Here is a 16,621-nt window from a genome sequence, read left to right on the forward strand (position 1 = left end):
GCTTTAAGCAAGATGACATGATGTAGAGGGATAAACTCATGCAATATGATGAAAACCCCATCTTGTTATCCTCGATGGCAACAATACAATACGTGCCTTGCTGCCCCTACTGTCACTGGGAAAGGACACCGCAAGATTCAACCCAAAGCTAAGCACTTCTCCCATTGCAAGAAAGATCAATCTAGTAGGCCAAACCAAACTGATAATTCGAAGAGACTTGCAAAGATAACCAATCATACATAAAAGAATTCAGAGAAGATTCAAAAATTGTTCATAGATAAACTTGATCATAAACCCATAATTCATCGGTCTCAACAAATACACCGCAAAAGAAGATTACATTGGATAGATCTCCACAAGAGAGGGGGAGAACTTTGTATTGAGATCCAAAAAGAGAGAAGAAGCCATCTAGCTAATAACTATGGACCCGAAGGTCTGAGGTAAACTACCCACACTTCATCGGAGAGGCTATGGTGTTGATGTAGAAGCCCTCCGTGATCGATGCCCCCTCCGGCGGAGCTCCGGAATAGGCCCCAAGATGGGATCTCGTGGATACAGAAAGTTACGGTGGTGGAATTAGGGTTTTGGCTCCGTATCTGATCGTTTGGGGGTACGTAAATATATAGGAGGAAGAAGTACGTCGGTGGAGCAACAGGGGGCCCACGAGGGTGGAGGGCACGCTTGGGGGGTAGGCACGCCCCCCTACCTCGTGGCCTCCCTGTTGGTTGCTTAACATAGGGTCCAAGTCTCCTAGATCATGTTCGGTTAGAAAATCACATTCCTGAAGGTTTCATTCCGTTTGGACTCCGTTTGATATTCATTTTCTTCGAAACCCTAAAATAGGCAAAAAAAAACAGCAATTCTGGGCTGGGCCTCCGGTTAGTAGGTTAGTCCCAAAAATAATATAGAAGTGTATAATAAATCCCAATAATGTCCAAAACAGTAGATAATATAGCACGGAGCAATCAAAAATTATAGATACGTTGGAGACGTATCAAGCATCCCCAAGCTTAATTCCTACTTGTCCTCGAGTAGGTAATTGACAAAAACAGAATTTTTGATGTGGAATTCTACTTGGCATATTTTCAATGTAATTCTTCTTAATTGTGGTATGAATATTCAGATCCGGAAGATTCAAGACAAAATTTCAATATTGACATAGAAATAATAATACTTCAAGCATACTAACTAAGAAATTATGTCTCTTCAAAATAACATGGCCAAAGAAAGTTATCCCTACAAAATCATATAGTCTGGCTATGCTCTATCTTCACCACACAAAGTATTTAAATCATGCACAACCATGATGACAAGCCAAGCAATTGTTTCATACTTTTGACATTCTCAAAACTTTTTCAATTTTCACGCAATCCATGAGCATGAGCCATGGATATAGCACTTTAGGTGGAATAGAATGGTGGTTGTGGAGGAGACAAAAAGGAGAAGATAGTCTCACATCAACTAGGCGTATCGACGGGCCATGGAGATGCCCATCAATAGATATCAATGTGAGTGAGTAGGGATTGCCATGCAACGGATGCACTAGAGCTATGAGTATATGAAAGCTCAAAAATAAACTAAGTGGTTGTGCATCCAACTTGCTTGCTCACGAAGACCTAGGTCATTTTGAGGAAGCCCATCATTGGAATATACAAGCCAAGTTCTATAATGAAAAATTCCCACCAGTATATGAAAGTGACAACAAAGGAGACTCTCTATCATGAAGATCATGGTGCTACTTTGAAGCACAACTGTGGTAAAAGCATAGTAGCATTGTCCCTTCTCTCTTTTTCTCTCATTTTTTTATTTGGGCCTTTTCTCTTCCTCTTTTTTATGGCCTCTTTTTTCGTCCGGAGTCTCATCCCGACTTGTGGGGGAATCATAGTCTCCATCATCCTTTCCTCACTTGGGACAATGCTCTAATAATGATGATCATCACACTTTTATTTACTTACAACTCAAGAATTACAACTCGATACTTAGAACAAGATATGACTCTATATGAATGCCTCCGGCGGTGTACCAGGATATGCAATGACTCATGAGTGACATGTATGAAAGAATTATGAACGGTGGCTTTGCCACAAATACAATGTCAACTACATGATCATGCAAAGCAATATGACCATGATGAAGTGTGTCATGATAAACGGAATGGTGGAAAGTTGCATGGCAATATATCTCGGAATGGCTATGGAAATGCCATAATAGGTAGGTATGGTGGCTGTTTTGAAGAAGGTATATGGTGGGTGTATGATACCGGCGAAAGGTGCGCGGTATAAGAGAGGCTAGCAATGGTGGAAGGGAGAGAGTGCGTATAATCCATGGACTCAACATTAGTCATAAAGAACTCACATACTTATTGCAAAAATCTACAAGTTATCAAAGCAAATATTACGCGCATTCTCCTAGGGGGATAGATTGGTAGGAAAAAAACATTGCTCGTCCCCGACCGCCACTCATAAGGAAGACAATCAATAAATAATTCATGCTCCAACTTCATCACATAACAGTTCACCATACGTGCATGCTACAGGAATCACAAACTTTAACACAAGTATTTCTCAAATTCACAACTACTCAACTAGCGTGACTCTAATATCAGCATCTCCATATCTCAGAACAATTATCAAGTATCAAACTTCTCATAGTATTCAACACACTCATAAGAGAATTTTATTATTAATCTTGTATACCTAGCATATTAGGATTATTTAAGCAAATTAACATGCTATTTAAGACTGTAAAAATAATCTAACTAAAGCATGAGAGACAAATGCTTTCTATAAAACAAATCCACCACCGTGCTCTAAAAGATATAAGTGAAGCACTAGAGCAAAACTATATAACTCTAAAGATATAAGTGAAGCACATAGAGTATTATAATAATTTCCGAATCATGTGTGTCTCTCTCAAAAGCTGTGTACAGCAAGGATGATTTTAGTAAACTAAAAAATAAAGACTCAAATCATACAAGACGCTCCAAGCAAAACACATATCATGTGGTGAATAAAAATATAGCTCCAAGTAAAGTTACCGATAGAAGTAGACGAAAGAGGGGATGCCTTCTGGGGCATCCCCGAGCTTTGGATTTTAGGTGTCCTTAGATTATATTGGTGGTGCCATGGGAATCCCAAAGGTTAGGCTCCTGCCACTCCTTGTTCCATAATCCATCAAATCTTTACCCAAAACTTGAAAACTTCACAACACAAAACTTAAAGTAGAAAATCTCATGAGCTCCGTTAGCGAAAGAAAACAAAAGACCACTTCAAGGTACTGTGATGAACTCATTCTTTATTTATATTGATGTTAAACCTACTGTATTCCAACTTCTATATGGTTTATAAACTATTTTACTAGCCATAGATTCATCAAAATAAGCAAACAACACACGAAAAACAGAATCTGTCAAAAACAGAACAGTCTGTAGTAATCTATAGCTAGCGCAAGATATGGAACCCCAAAAATTCTAAAATAAATTGCTGGACGTGAGGAATTTATCTATTAATCATATTCAAAAATAATTAACTAAATATCACTTTCCAAATAAAAATGTCAGTAGTTCTCGTGAGCGCTGAAGTTTCTGTTTTTTACAGCAAGATTAACAAGACTTTCCCCAAGTCTTCCCAACGGTTCTACTTGGCACAAAAACTAATTAAACACAAAAAAACACAAACAAAACAGAGGCTAGATAAATTATTTATTACTAAACAGGAGCAAAAATAAAGGAAAAAATAAAATTGGGTTGCCTCCCAACAAGCGCTATCGTTTAACGCCCCTAGCTAGGCATAAAAAGCAAGGATGGATCTAGGTATTGCCATCTTTGGTAGGCAATCCATAAGTGGATCTCATAATAGATCCATAAGGTAATTTAATTTTCTTTCTAGGAAAGTATTCCATGCCTTTCCTTAACAGAAATTGGAATCTAATATTTCCTTCCTTCATATCAATAATTGCACCAATTATTCTAAGGAAAGGTCTACCAAGAATAATAGGACATGAAGGATTGCAATCTATATCAAGAACGATAAAATCTACGGGCACATAATTCCTATTTGAAACAATAAGAACATCATTAATTCTTCCCATGGGTTTCTTAATAGTGGAATCCGCAAGGTGCAAGTTTAGAGAGCAATCATCAAAATCACGGAAACCTAACAAATCACACAAAGTCTTTGGAATCGTGGGAACACTAGCACCCAAATCAAACAAAGCATAGCATTCATGATCTTTAATTTTAATTTTAATAGTTGGTTCCCACTCATCATAAAGTTTTCTAGGGATAGAAACTTCCAATTCAAGTTTTTCTTTATAAGATTGCATCAAAGCATCAACGATATGTTTGGTAAAAGCTTTATTTTGGTTATAAGCATGAGGAGAATTTAGCACGGATTCCAACAAGGAAATACAATCTATCAAAGAGCAATTATCATAATTAAATTCCTTGAAATCCAAATTAGTAGGTTCGTTAACATCTAGAGTTTTGATCTCTTTAATCCCACTTTTATCAAATTTAGCATTAAGATCTAAAAACTCTGAATTTTTGGAACGCCTTCTAGGTAAAGGTTGATCATATTCAGTCCCATAATTATCAAGATTCATATTGCAAAACAAAGATTTAATAGGGGACACATCAATAACTTTTAGATCTTCATCTTTATTATCATGGAAACTAGAAGAACACGCTCGTATAAAGGAATCTTTCTTAGCACGTATCCTAGCGGTTCTTTCTTTGCACTCATAAATGGAAATTCTCATGACTTTGAGAGACTCATTGATATCATGCTTAGGAGGAATAGATCTAAGTTTCAAAGAATCAACAACAAGAGAAATTCTATCAACGTTCCTAGCCAACTCATCAATCTTAAGCAATTTTTCTTCAATCAAAGCATTGAAATTCTTTTGCGAAGTGATAAATTGCTTAATATTAGATTCAAAATTAGAGGGAATCTTATTATAATTTCCCTAAGAATTGTTGTAGGAATTACCATAATTATTAGAGGAATTACTAGGATAAGGCCTAGGATTAAAGTTTCCTCTATACGCGTTGTTACCAAAATTGTTCGTACCAACAAAATTCACATCCAAGGATTCATTATTATTCTCAATAAAAGTAGACAAAGGCATATCATTAGGATCAGAAGAAACACTTTTATTAGCAAATAATTTCATAAGTCCATCCATCTTTCCACTCAAAACATTAATTTCTTCTATTGCATGCACTTTCTTATTAGTGGATCTTTGAGTGTGCCATTGAGAATAATTAACCATAATATTATCTAGGAGTTTAGTAGCTTCTCCTAAAGTGATTTCCATATAAGTGCCTCCCGCGGCCGAATCTAAAAGATTTCTAGAAGCAAAATTCAATCCGGCATAAAAATTTTGTATAATCATCCACAAATTTAAACCATTAGTAGGGCAATTACGTATCATTAATTTCATCCTCTCCCAAGCTTGTGCAACATGTTCATGATCAAGTTACTTAAAATTCATAATATCATTTCTAAGAGAGATGATCTAGGCGGGAGGAAAATACTTAGAGATAAAAGCATCTTTGCACTTATTCCACGAAACAATACTATTTTTAGGCAAAGACTAAAACCAAGATTTAGCACGATCTCTAAGCGAAAAAGGAAATAGCTTCAATTTAACAATATCATTATCCACATCTTTCTTCTTTTGCATATCACACAAATCAACGAAGCTATTTAGATGAGTAGCGGCATCTTCACTAGGAAGGCCGGAAAACGGATCTTCCATGACAAGATTCAGCAAGGCAGCATTAATTTCACAAGATTAAGCATCGGTAAGAGGAGCAATCGGAGTGCTAATAAAATCATTGTTGTTGGTATTGGTAAAGTCACACAATTTAGTGTTATCTTGAGCCATCGTTACAAGCAAGCAATCCAACACACAAGCAAACAAGAAATGGGCAAAAAGAGGCAAATAGAGAAAGAGAGAGAGGATAGATAGAGAGAGAGGGCGAATAAAACGGCAAGAGTGAAGTGGGGGAGAGGAAAACGAGAGGCAAATGGCAAATAATGTAATGCGGGAGATAAGGTTTGTGATGGGTACTTGGTATGTTGACTTTTGCGTAGACCTCCCCGGCAACGGCGCCAGAAATCCTTTTTGCTACCTCTTGAGCACTTGCGTTGGTTTTCCCTTGAAGAGGAAAGGGTGGTGCAGCAAAGTAGCATAAGTATTTCCCTCAGTTTTTGAGAACCAAGGTATCAATCCAGTAGGAGGCTACGCGCGAGTCCCTCGCACCTACACAAAACAAATAAATCCTCGCAACCAACGCGATAAGGGGTTGTCAATCCCTACACGGTCACTTACGAGAGTGAGATCTGATATATATGATAAGATAATATTTTTGGTATTTTTATGATAAAGATGCAAAGTAAACTAAAAGCAATGAAAATAACTAAGTATTGGAAGATTTAATATGATGAAGATAGACCCGGGGGCCATAGGTTTCACTAGTGGCTTCTCTCGAGAGCATAAGTATTCACGGTGGGTAAACAAATTACTGTTGAGCAATTGACAGAATTGAGCATAGTTATGAGAATATCTAGGTATGATCATGTATATAGGCATCACGTCTGAGACAAGTAGACCGACTCCTGCCAGCATCTACTACTATTACTCCACACATCGACCGCTATCCAGCATGCATCTAGAGTATTAAGTTCAAGAGAACAGAGTAACGCTTTAAGCAAGATGACATGACGTAGAGGGATAAACTCATGCAATATGATGAAAACCCCATCTTGTTATCCTTGATGGCAGCAATACAATACGTGCCTTGCTGCCCCTACTGTCACTGGGAAAGGACACCGCAAGATTCAACCCAAAGCTAAGCACTTCTCCCATTGCAAGAAAGATCAATCTAGTAGGCCAAACCAAACTGATAATTCGAAGAGACTTGCAAAGATAACCAATCATACATAAAAGAATTCAGAGAATATTCAAATATTGTTCATATATAAACTTGATCATAAACCCATAATTCATCGGTCTCAACAAACACACTGCAAAAGAAGATTACATCGAATAGATCTCCACAAGAGAGGGGGAGAACTTTGTATTGAGATCCAAAAAGAGAGAAGAAGCCATCTAGCTAATAACTATGGACCCGAAGGTCTGAGGTAAACTACTCACACTTCATCAGAGAGTCTATGGTGTTGATGTAGAAGCCCTCTGTGATCGATGCCCCCTCCGGCGGAGCTCCGGAACAGGCCCCAACATGGGATCTCGTGGATACAGAAAGTTACGGCGGTGGAATTAGGGTTTTGGCTCTTTATCTGATTGTTTGGGGGTACATAGGTATATATAGGAGGAAGAAGTACGTCGGTGGAGCAACAGGAGGCCCACGAGGGTGGAGGGCGCGCCTGGGGGGTAGGCGCGCCCCCCTACCTCGTGGCCTCCCTGTTGGTTGTTTAACGTAGGCTCCAAGTCTCCTGGATCATGTTCGGTTAGAAAATCACATTCCCGAAGGGTTCATTCCGTTTGGACTCCTTTTGATATTCCTTTTCTTTGAAACCCTAAAATAGGCCAAAAAATAGCAATTCTGGGCTGGGCCTTCGGTTAGTAGGTTAGTGCCAAAATAATATAGAAGTGTATAATAAAGCCCAATAGCAATGTCGCAAGTGAGGTAATCTTCACACAACCCATGTAATACATAAGGAAACGGGATACATAGTTGGCTTACAATCACCACTTCACACAATACATGAATAAAGCATTACATCAACCAGATACAATCAAGGTCCGACTATGGAACCAAAATAAAAGAAGACTACCCCAAAGCTACACAGATCCCCGATCGTCCCGACTGGGCTCCACTAATGATCAACTAGAATGAAACAACACAAAGGACAAGATCTTCATCAAGCTCCTCCTTGAGCTTGGTTGCGTCATCTGCACGGTATCATCGGCACCTGCAAACTGGTTTTGGAAGTATTTGTGAGTCACGGGGACTCAACAATCTCACACCCTCGCGATCAAGACTATTTAAGCTTATAGGTAGGGTAAAAGGTATGAGGTGGAGCTGCAACAGCGACTAGGGTATTTGGTGGCTAACATATACTCAAAATAGACCGAGAAGAGAAGGCAAAGCACAATCGGGAAAACTATGATCAATAAGTGATCCTAGAACAACCTACGTCAAGCATAACTCCAACACCGTGTTCACTTCCCGGACTCCGCCGGAAAGAGACCATCACGGTTACACACGCGGTTGATGCATTTTAACTAAGATCAACTTCAGGTTTTCTACAACCGGACATTAACAAATTCCCATCTGCCTATAACCGCGGGCACGGCTTTTGAAAGTTCATAACCCTGTAGGGGTGTCCCAACTTAGCCCATCACAAGCTCTCACGGGCAACAAAGGATATTCCTTCTGGCGGGAAGACCCGACCAGACTCGGAATCCCGGTTACAAGACATTTCGACAATGGTAAAACAAGTCCAGCAACACCGCCCAAATGTGCTGACAAATCCCGATAGGAGCTGCACATATCTCGTTCTCAGGGCACACTCAGATGAGCGCTCCATACAACTAAAACCAAACCTCGAGTTTCCCCGAGGGGACGCTGCACAGGGCTCTAGTTTGGACCAACACTCAGAGGAGCTCTGGCCCGGGGGGATAAAATAATGATGACCCTCAGGAGCGCGACTCCCAAGGAAAAAGAAAAGGCTAGGTGGCGAATGGTAAAACCAATGTTGGGCATTGCTGGAGGAGTTTTATTCAAGGCGAACTGTCAAGGGGTTCCCATTATAACACAACCGCATAAGGAACGCAAAATCCGGGAACATAACACAGATATGCCGGAAACTAGGGCGGCAACAATGGAACAAAACACCAGGCATAAGGCCGAGCCTTCCACCCTTTACCAAGTATATAGATGCATTAATTAAATAAGAGATATTGTGATATCCCAACCAAATATCCATGTTCCAACAAGGAACATACTCCAATCTTCACCTGCAACTAACAATGCTATAAGAGGGGCTGAGCAAAGTGGTAACATAGCCAAACAACGGTTTGCTAGGACAAGGTGGGTTAGAGGCTTGGCTTAACAATATGGGACGCATGATAAGCAAGTGGTAGGTATCGCAATATAGGCATAGCAAAAGAGCGAGCAACTAGCAAGCAAAGATAGAAGTGATTTCGAGGGTATGGTCATCTTGCCTAAAATCCCGCAAGGAAGAAGAACGAGTCCATGAAGAAAACAAACAGACATAGTCGAACGAATCCTCACAAACGCGACGTTATCGGAACTAACCCGAAGAAGCAACACCGGAAAGAAGCAAACAACATAGTAAACAACCATCACATAAACATGGCATGATGCACAATCAAGTATGATGCATGTCTGGTTTAATGAAGCATGGCTTGGCAAAGTGCACAAACAAAACTACAAGTTAAATGGAGCCGAATATGCAACGAGTTCCATATTGACGGAACACCACATCAATTATTTAGTTCACTCCCGGCTAGGTACTCAACAATATTAAATGTTGTTAAGCATGTCAAGAGTTGAAGCATAACAAAACTATATCATCTAAACAATTTAAATGGGGCCGGATATAACAAATAACGAATCCGGTAAATCCCCATATGCCTTAGTAATTTATTGCAACAACAACTTAAACATTTTAATTGTTGTTATCATGATGCAGATGACATGAACAAGTTTATGCAATTTTTATTAAAAGTTGGCAAGAGCATTATGAAGCGTTTGTCACCATGGCGAAACGAAAGGGGTGCCACAGCAACGACAACTTGAGTGAGATACCAATGCAAACGAGAAATGTGCGGATGTGTGGAACACGCAAGAGATGGGGAGTGATCCTGGATACCGGGTGTCCCACATGATGATGGCATGGCAAGAGGGGCATCGCAAGCGACAACTCGATCACGGTGCAAAACACGAGCATCTCATACATCACACATGCAATAGTTCACAGGTGGTCGTCTCGGCGGTTATAACTTTCGGAGCGTGCATAGGGGACGGTTCTCGTTCGTAGAGGGAAGTAGGCGTTCTCGCAATGACGGTAGTGGAAGTAGTCGATCTCGCATGCTCTAGGGTCGACGGTAGAGGTCCTCGCGATCTCGATGACGGTAGTGGTACATGTTTATCGGTAGTCGAACATGACGATCCGGAGAGGGTACTTAGCAACATGCGCGTCGTCAGTAGTTGTACACAAACGTTGTCGGACTTGACGGGTTCGCAGTCTCCGGACGTAGTGGTACACGTTCACGGAGTAGGTCGTACACGTCGTCGATAGATGTTCACTTGACGGCCTTCAATGGCGGTAGTAGTTCTCGTTTCGTCGTGGAAGTAGTTGCACATCTCATAGTGGTACTTGACAATTTCGGAGACGACGGAAGACGAACTTGGCAGTCCTCGTCGTCCTGGTACTTGGCGTTATTTTCGGTTCGGTGATCGTTTTAGGCGTCGGGCGTCGTGGAGGAACTTGACGTTCTTAGCGATTCCGAAGACGGCGGTAGTGGAAGTAGTGGTTCTCGTTCCATAGTCAAACTTGTCGAATCCGAACTCTTCGAGGGTCGTCGTGGTACTTGGCACTTGCGGTCTTGATAGCTCGAAGGGGTGCTTGGCGTTCTCGGCCTTGCAGGTCGTGGTACTTGGCGTGGAGGTAAACCTCAGGCCGCCATTCATTGAAAACGAGCTGCACCAGGGAAGTTTAAGGCAGCGGCGGTAGCAACCGGGTTGACCGAAGGGGACGGCTTAGATAAGAGCTTCTCTACCCAGGGAGGAGGCACAAGTGATGCAGAGCTGCAGGAGGAGCTTCGCCATGAGCAGAGGCGGACGGTCTTCGCGTGGAGATGGAGCCGGGGTAGGGGTCCGACGAGGTAGGTGTGCGGAGGTGGGCGCACCAGTGTTGCCGCACAAGGGCAGCAACGATCTTGCCGGCGTCAGGGACGAGGGCGGCTCCTCGGGGCTTCCTGTTACAGAGACGAGAGAGGGAGGGATTTGAGTCGGGAGAGAGGGTCAAAGAGAAAGGGAATCAGGGGAAGAAAAGAGAGGTGCAGCAGGGGCATCCTGGTCCGCTGGGCTACTCTGACGAGGTGGAACTCCGGTGCGGCACCCGGAGGCGATGGTAGTGAAAGAAACAGAGGCGGGGACGGGGCCCTGCTGGCGAGATCCGGCCGGGAACGGGCAAAGGCGGCGGAGGCCGGCCGGATCGGGTGGTGGATGAGGGACTCTGGCAGGGGCTGCGTTGGGGAATCAGGTAGGAGGCGCTGCTGCCCTACTCCTCTGGCGGCGCTATGGGAGGAAGAGGGAGACGAGTGAGGAAGAGATGGGATCGGGGAGGGAGATGGATCGGGGCTACGTGCGTGCGTGGGTGGCGGCAATAACGGGAGGACGAGAGGGAGCGTGGGAGATGGGCTAGGGTTAGGATGGGGGGATGCCGGCTGGGCCTTGGCCCAAAGGCTGCGGGGTTAGAATGGGCCGTCCGCTGGACCTAAGCTGGGCTTCTCTCTTTCTCTCTCTTCTTCTTTTAAGAGAAAAGAAATAGAGAGAGAAAAAGGAGGGTTAAGGAAAGGATTTGTGCAAGGGGGCTATTTTCCCGGCCTCATAAAAATGAGTTTTATCCAAGAAAAATAGGAATAGACGCGTTTGCAAGAATTTAATTCAAATGGTTTGAACAAGGACTAGTAATTAGAAGGTCCAAAAAAATGTTGAGAATTTAGGTGGAGCTCCGGAAAATGATGAAAGAATAAATGGCAATGTTCGAGGTCAAGCAGCGAGATAACAAAGGCATGGGGAAATTTGCAAGTGTGTTTTAGGTGATTCCATAAGAATGGATTATTTTATAATAGCTCCACTAATATCGGGAGGATATATTATAAAGATAAGTCACCCTTCCCTCGATTTAAATGGATCGAAGATCCATATGATTTATTTAGTTGAGATGCAATTTATGAGATGATGGCATGATGACATGATGCAATGCAAAAATAAAAGGGCAAGCACAAATGAAACACACGGCGAAACCCGGAATATAAGGAAGTCTTCTCGAGCATCGGTCTCGGGGCGTCACAACACTCCACCACTACGAGAGGATCTCGTCCCGAGATCTAGAATGGCACCGGAGGGAAAACGGAAGAGAAAGAGAAGAGGTAAAACTAAGTTGCTTCTTTGACAAACGAGTGAAACCAAGAAACCTTGAAAAGTTGAACAAATTGAAAGAAAGAATACAACGGAGATGAACGAAGTTGAAAACACCCCGTTAGAAAAGAGGAACAAGGAAGAACAATTTCTTATAGCACTCCGGTTGAAAAGAGATACAAGACTTGATAGGATGAAAAGGATTTGAGCAAAGGGGCACAACACTCCGGTTAAACAAGATAGAGAAGGAAAAAGACTGATATAATTTGGACAGCACTTTGACTGTAAATGGAAGAAATTGAACATGATCTTGACAAACCGAGATGAGGAGTGAAAAGAGCAACATCACTAGACCTCCAGGAGAAAGAATAGAAGTTGGATCTTGAAAAGGAAAGAATTGAGAGGAAAAAGACATCTTCTACCACAATAGAATTTGAAAAGCATCCTTAAAAGAAGGATTGAACGGAATTGTTGGAAAACCAACAACGAAAAGGATAAGCTTGATATGGTCTTATGGAATACACCTCAAATTATGAGGTGACAACCTGCCACTCACGGGAAAAAGAATTGGATTGGTATGAACAAGGAGACGAGAAAGCTTATTTCACCTAAAGGATGAAAGAAGAACTTGGGTCCTATATGAGCACCATAAATAGCACCAATCCTTAGGGACGGTTTTAGGTGAAATATAGCCCAAGATAATTCCAACGAAGGGATTGATGGATTTAAAATACCTCATTCTTAACAACATGTGGAACATGAAACATGAACTCAAATTATCAAGAAAGACATAATACCACCTCCAATGATACGGAAGAAAGAATTGCATCCGGACTGCACGAAGAAGAAAAACTTGAGCTCCTTAGAAAAGAATGTTGATGAACACTTCGAGAAGGAAAATTAAATCCTTGATGAACCATCATGTAGAACCTTCATGAGGAACTCCAGTAACAAAAGGATAACGAAAAAGAAAGAGAAGTTGAAAACACAAGGTGAAACCTTGTAATGATTTAGATGAATCTCCATGGTGATATAATTGAGAGAGCTTGGAACTCTGGGAAAAAAATGAAACAATTGAAAACCGAGAGCTTGATGAGCCTCCGGAATAAGGAGTTACCCACTTCGATGAAACAAGAATAAGAATTACATTCCGCTTATCCTTCATTAATTAAATTGATGACAACCAAAGGATTTGGCATACTACTTATTCTCGTAGGAAGGATTAAGAGAGATATAGCGCCAACTTGAGAAAGGTCTTCAACGAACCGTTGGTAGGATTGGAACAACGAATGAATTGATATGATAATGAAGGAAGGGAAATCTTGAATGACCCACCGTAAGAATTGAAAAAGAACGAATAAAACAGGAAGAAACACCGGGAAGGATTAGCAAATAAACAAAGATACTTGAGAGAATTTAGATCCATGAGAACGAAGAGATAACGAGCTGATTAGAGGATATTTGAACGAAGCACCGGTAATATTTGGAGAACGATAGCAAAAATCTGAGAATGAATAATCCGAAATGATGGCCTTCATAGAATCAAGCTGAAAAGACTCCTGAATTGCTCCGGATAGGTGGAAAGAATTCTCACAATCGAAAACAATTATGAGAGGATGGCAACAAGCTAGAATCACGAATCTTGAAGAGAATGGAGCAAGATTTAAGGTAAACTCTTCTTCGGTCTTCAAAATTCGAGAATGATGACGAGAAACACCACCATGAATTGTTTAGATACTCTGATACGAAGAATAGAAAAGGATGAGCAATGATGAAAAGAATTTGAAAAATCTTAGAGAAATACATAAGACTGATGATAATTCATTTTTACGTCAAACTTTGAAAAGAATTTGGGAGTAACTCCAGGAAAAATTAGAAGAGTCGGGTAAGAACCTGGGAAAAGACCTGTGGGTTAGGGCCCACTGAAAAGATACACCGTTGAACGATTTTGAAGAGAGATTGCACCGGTTGATTTAAAAGGCTTGAATGAGATAACAACCTCGAGATAGGTTTGAACGGAACTTGAATGGAAAGACGAGCCTTCCGAGATATCTTCAGCACTCCCGAACAAATGAATAGAGAGAAGTGAATTATTATGAGGTGCACCGGTATGAGAAGGTATTTGAAACAAGGAAAAGAATATGATCAACACCAAAAGCTTGAATTGAATCCACCGAAGAATAAAAAGAATGAATAATGATGAACTTGAGGTTCCATTAGGATCTTCATGAGAATCACCGGATAAGGACATTGACGAAAAGAATGGAGAGACTTCACATCAGTAAGATGGATACTTGATAAAGAAATCCGAGTCCTTGAAGAACCAAGGTGGGAGGGTGGGAAAACAAAGGCACCTTGGGAAGGATGAAACAAACACCGTTGAGAGAGCTTGAGTTGATCTTGCGGATGTTGAAATGATCGGATCCACTTGAAGAGAAGCACACCGGTTGACAAGAAATTGAAATGACAAACTCGATGATCAAGATGGATTAGCATCCACAAAGAAGTATGAGAACACCGCTTAGGGAAGGTTTGGAATCAACACTTGACTTCAAAGCAACTCGAATACCACAACTCAAAACAAAACAAGGATTGGCTTGCAGAATAAGCCAGAACAAACATATGATAGAGATTTCGTCCGAAGTTTTCGTGGTGGGGCCTACACGGGCTCGATCATACAGCACCATCATGTACAAGGCAGTGCACATGACATACGAAGCATCCCCGAGTCGGCATAGCCAAGGACTCTTTAAGACACAACGAGACCACTGTAAAACCAACCGTGAATAGGCAGACCACTAGACGTCGAACCCCAATTTCATATCATACATCTGTCAGAAAGATATCCTAAGAGCTACTTGAATTCCCACTTATAAACTCCCGAAATTTTCTGGTTACGCAATCAGGTGTTGGGGATACAGGGGAAGAATATCTCACCCAAAACTAGCAAATCCTACATCCAGCTGTATCCATCCTTCAACACATAACCAAGAAACCTTCGGAAATCGTCTACCTCAACCTTCGAAAAGAATCAGTTATACGAGTTATGGCAATACTCCTGAACTCCCGCCCCAGTACTGGGTGGCGTCGAGGTTATCTCACCAACAACTGCATAAAAGAGATTTTCGATGTGGGCGAAACTAAACTCAGGTATTCCAGAACTGCAACGATAAAATTGTGACGACAACACCTCGGAGCTCAACTCCCCGGGACACTGCCACAACCCCTAAATGTCAGGAGGCACCAAGAACAATGTTCTCGTCACAAAACCATCAGAATGATTCCAAGATACCCGCATGATCCTAAAAAAATTTGTAGTGAAATTTGAGAAGAGAAGAGTCAAAACTCTACGTCAGGATGCCCCACCAGAGCAATGAAGGGACTGGGGAGTAAAAAGAAGTCCTGACTCTCCGATATATATAATTCCTAAATGACTCAAAACATTTCTAGACTCAATAACGCCAGCGATTCGATCAAGCAGGGGGCTCCTAAGGTCGGGGAAAGCTCTGATTACCAACTTATAACGCCCTCGATGCGGCTATATCTCCCACGTGTCGAAGCACGACTTAGAGGTATAACCACATTGAAAGCAATGTCGCAAGTGAGGTAATCTTCACACAACCCATGTAATACATAAGGAAACGGGATACATAGTTGGCTTACAATCGCCACTTCACACAATACATGAATAAAGCATTACATCAACCTGATACAATCAAGGTCCGACTACGGAACCAAAATAAAAGAAGACTACCCCAAAGCTACACAGATCCCCAATCGTCCGACTGGGCTCCACTACTGATCAACTAGAATGAAACAACACAAAGGAGAAGATCTTCATCAAGATCCTCTTTGAGCTTGGTTGCGTCATCTGCACGGTATCATCGGCACCTGCAAACTGGTTTTGGAAGTATCTGTGATTCACGGGGACTCAGCAATCTCACACCCTCGTGATCAAGACTATTTAAGCTTATAGGTAGGGTAAAAGGTATGAGGTGGAGCTGCAGCAGCGACTAGCATATTTGGCGGCTAACATATACGCAAAAGAGAGCGAGAAGAGAAGGCAAAGCACGATCGGGAAAACTATGATCAAGAAACGTCAAGCATAACTCCAACACCGTGTTCACTTCCCGGACTCCGCCGGAAAGAGACCATCATGGTTACACACGCAGTTGATACATTTTAATTAAGATCAACTTCAGGTTTTCTACAACCGGACATTAACAAATTCCCATCTGCCCATAACCACGGGCACGGCTTTCGAAAGTTCATAACCCTCTAGGGGTGTCCCAACTTAGCCCATCACAAGCTCTCACGGTCAACGAAGGATATTCCTTCTAGCGGGAAGACCTGATCAGACTCAGAATCCCGGTTACAAGACATTTCGACAATGGTAAAACAAGTCCAGCAACACCGCCTGAATGTGCCGACAAATCCCGATAGGAGCTGCACATATCTCGTTCTCAGGGCACACTCAGA

This window comes from Triticum urartu, chromosome 3A (genome assembly GCF_056163025.1).
Source record: "Triticum urartu cultivar PI428250 chromosome 3A, HENAU_Tu73, whole genome shotgun sequence".
NCBI classification, from domain to species: domain Eukaryota; kingdom Viridiplantae; phylum Streptophyta; class Magnoliopsida; order Poales; family Poaceae; genus Triticum; species Triticum urartu.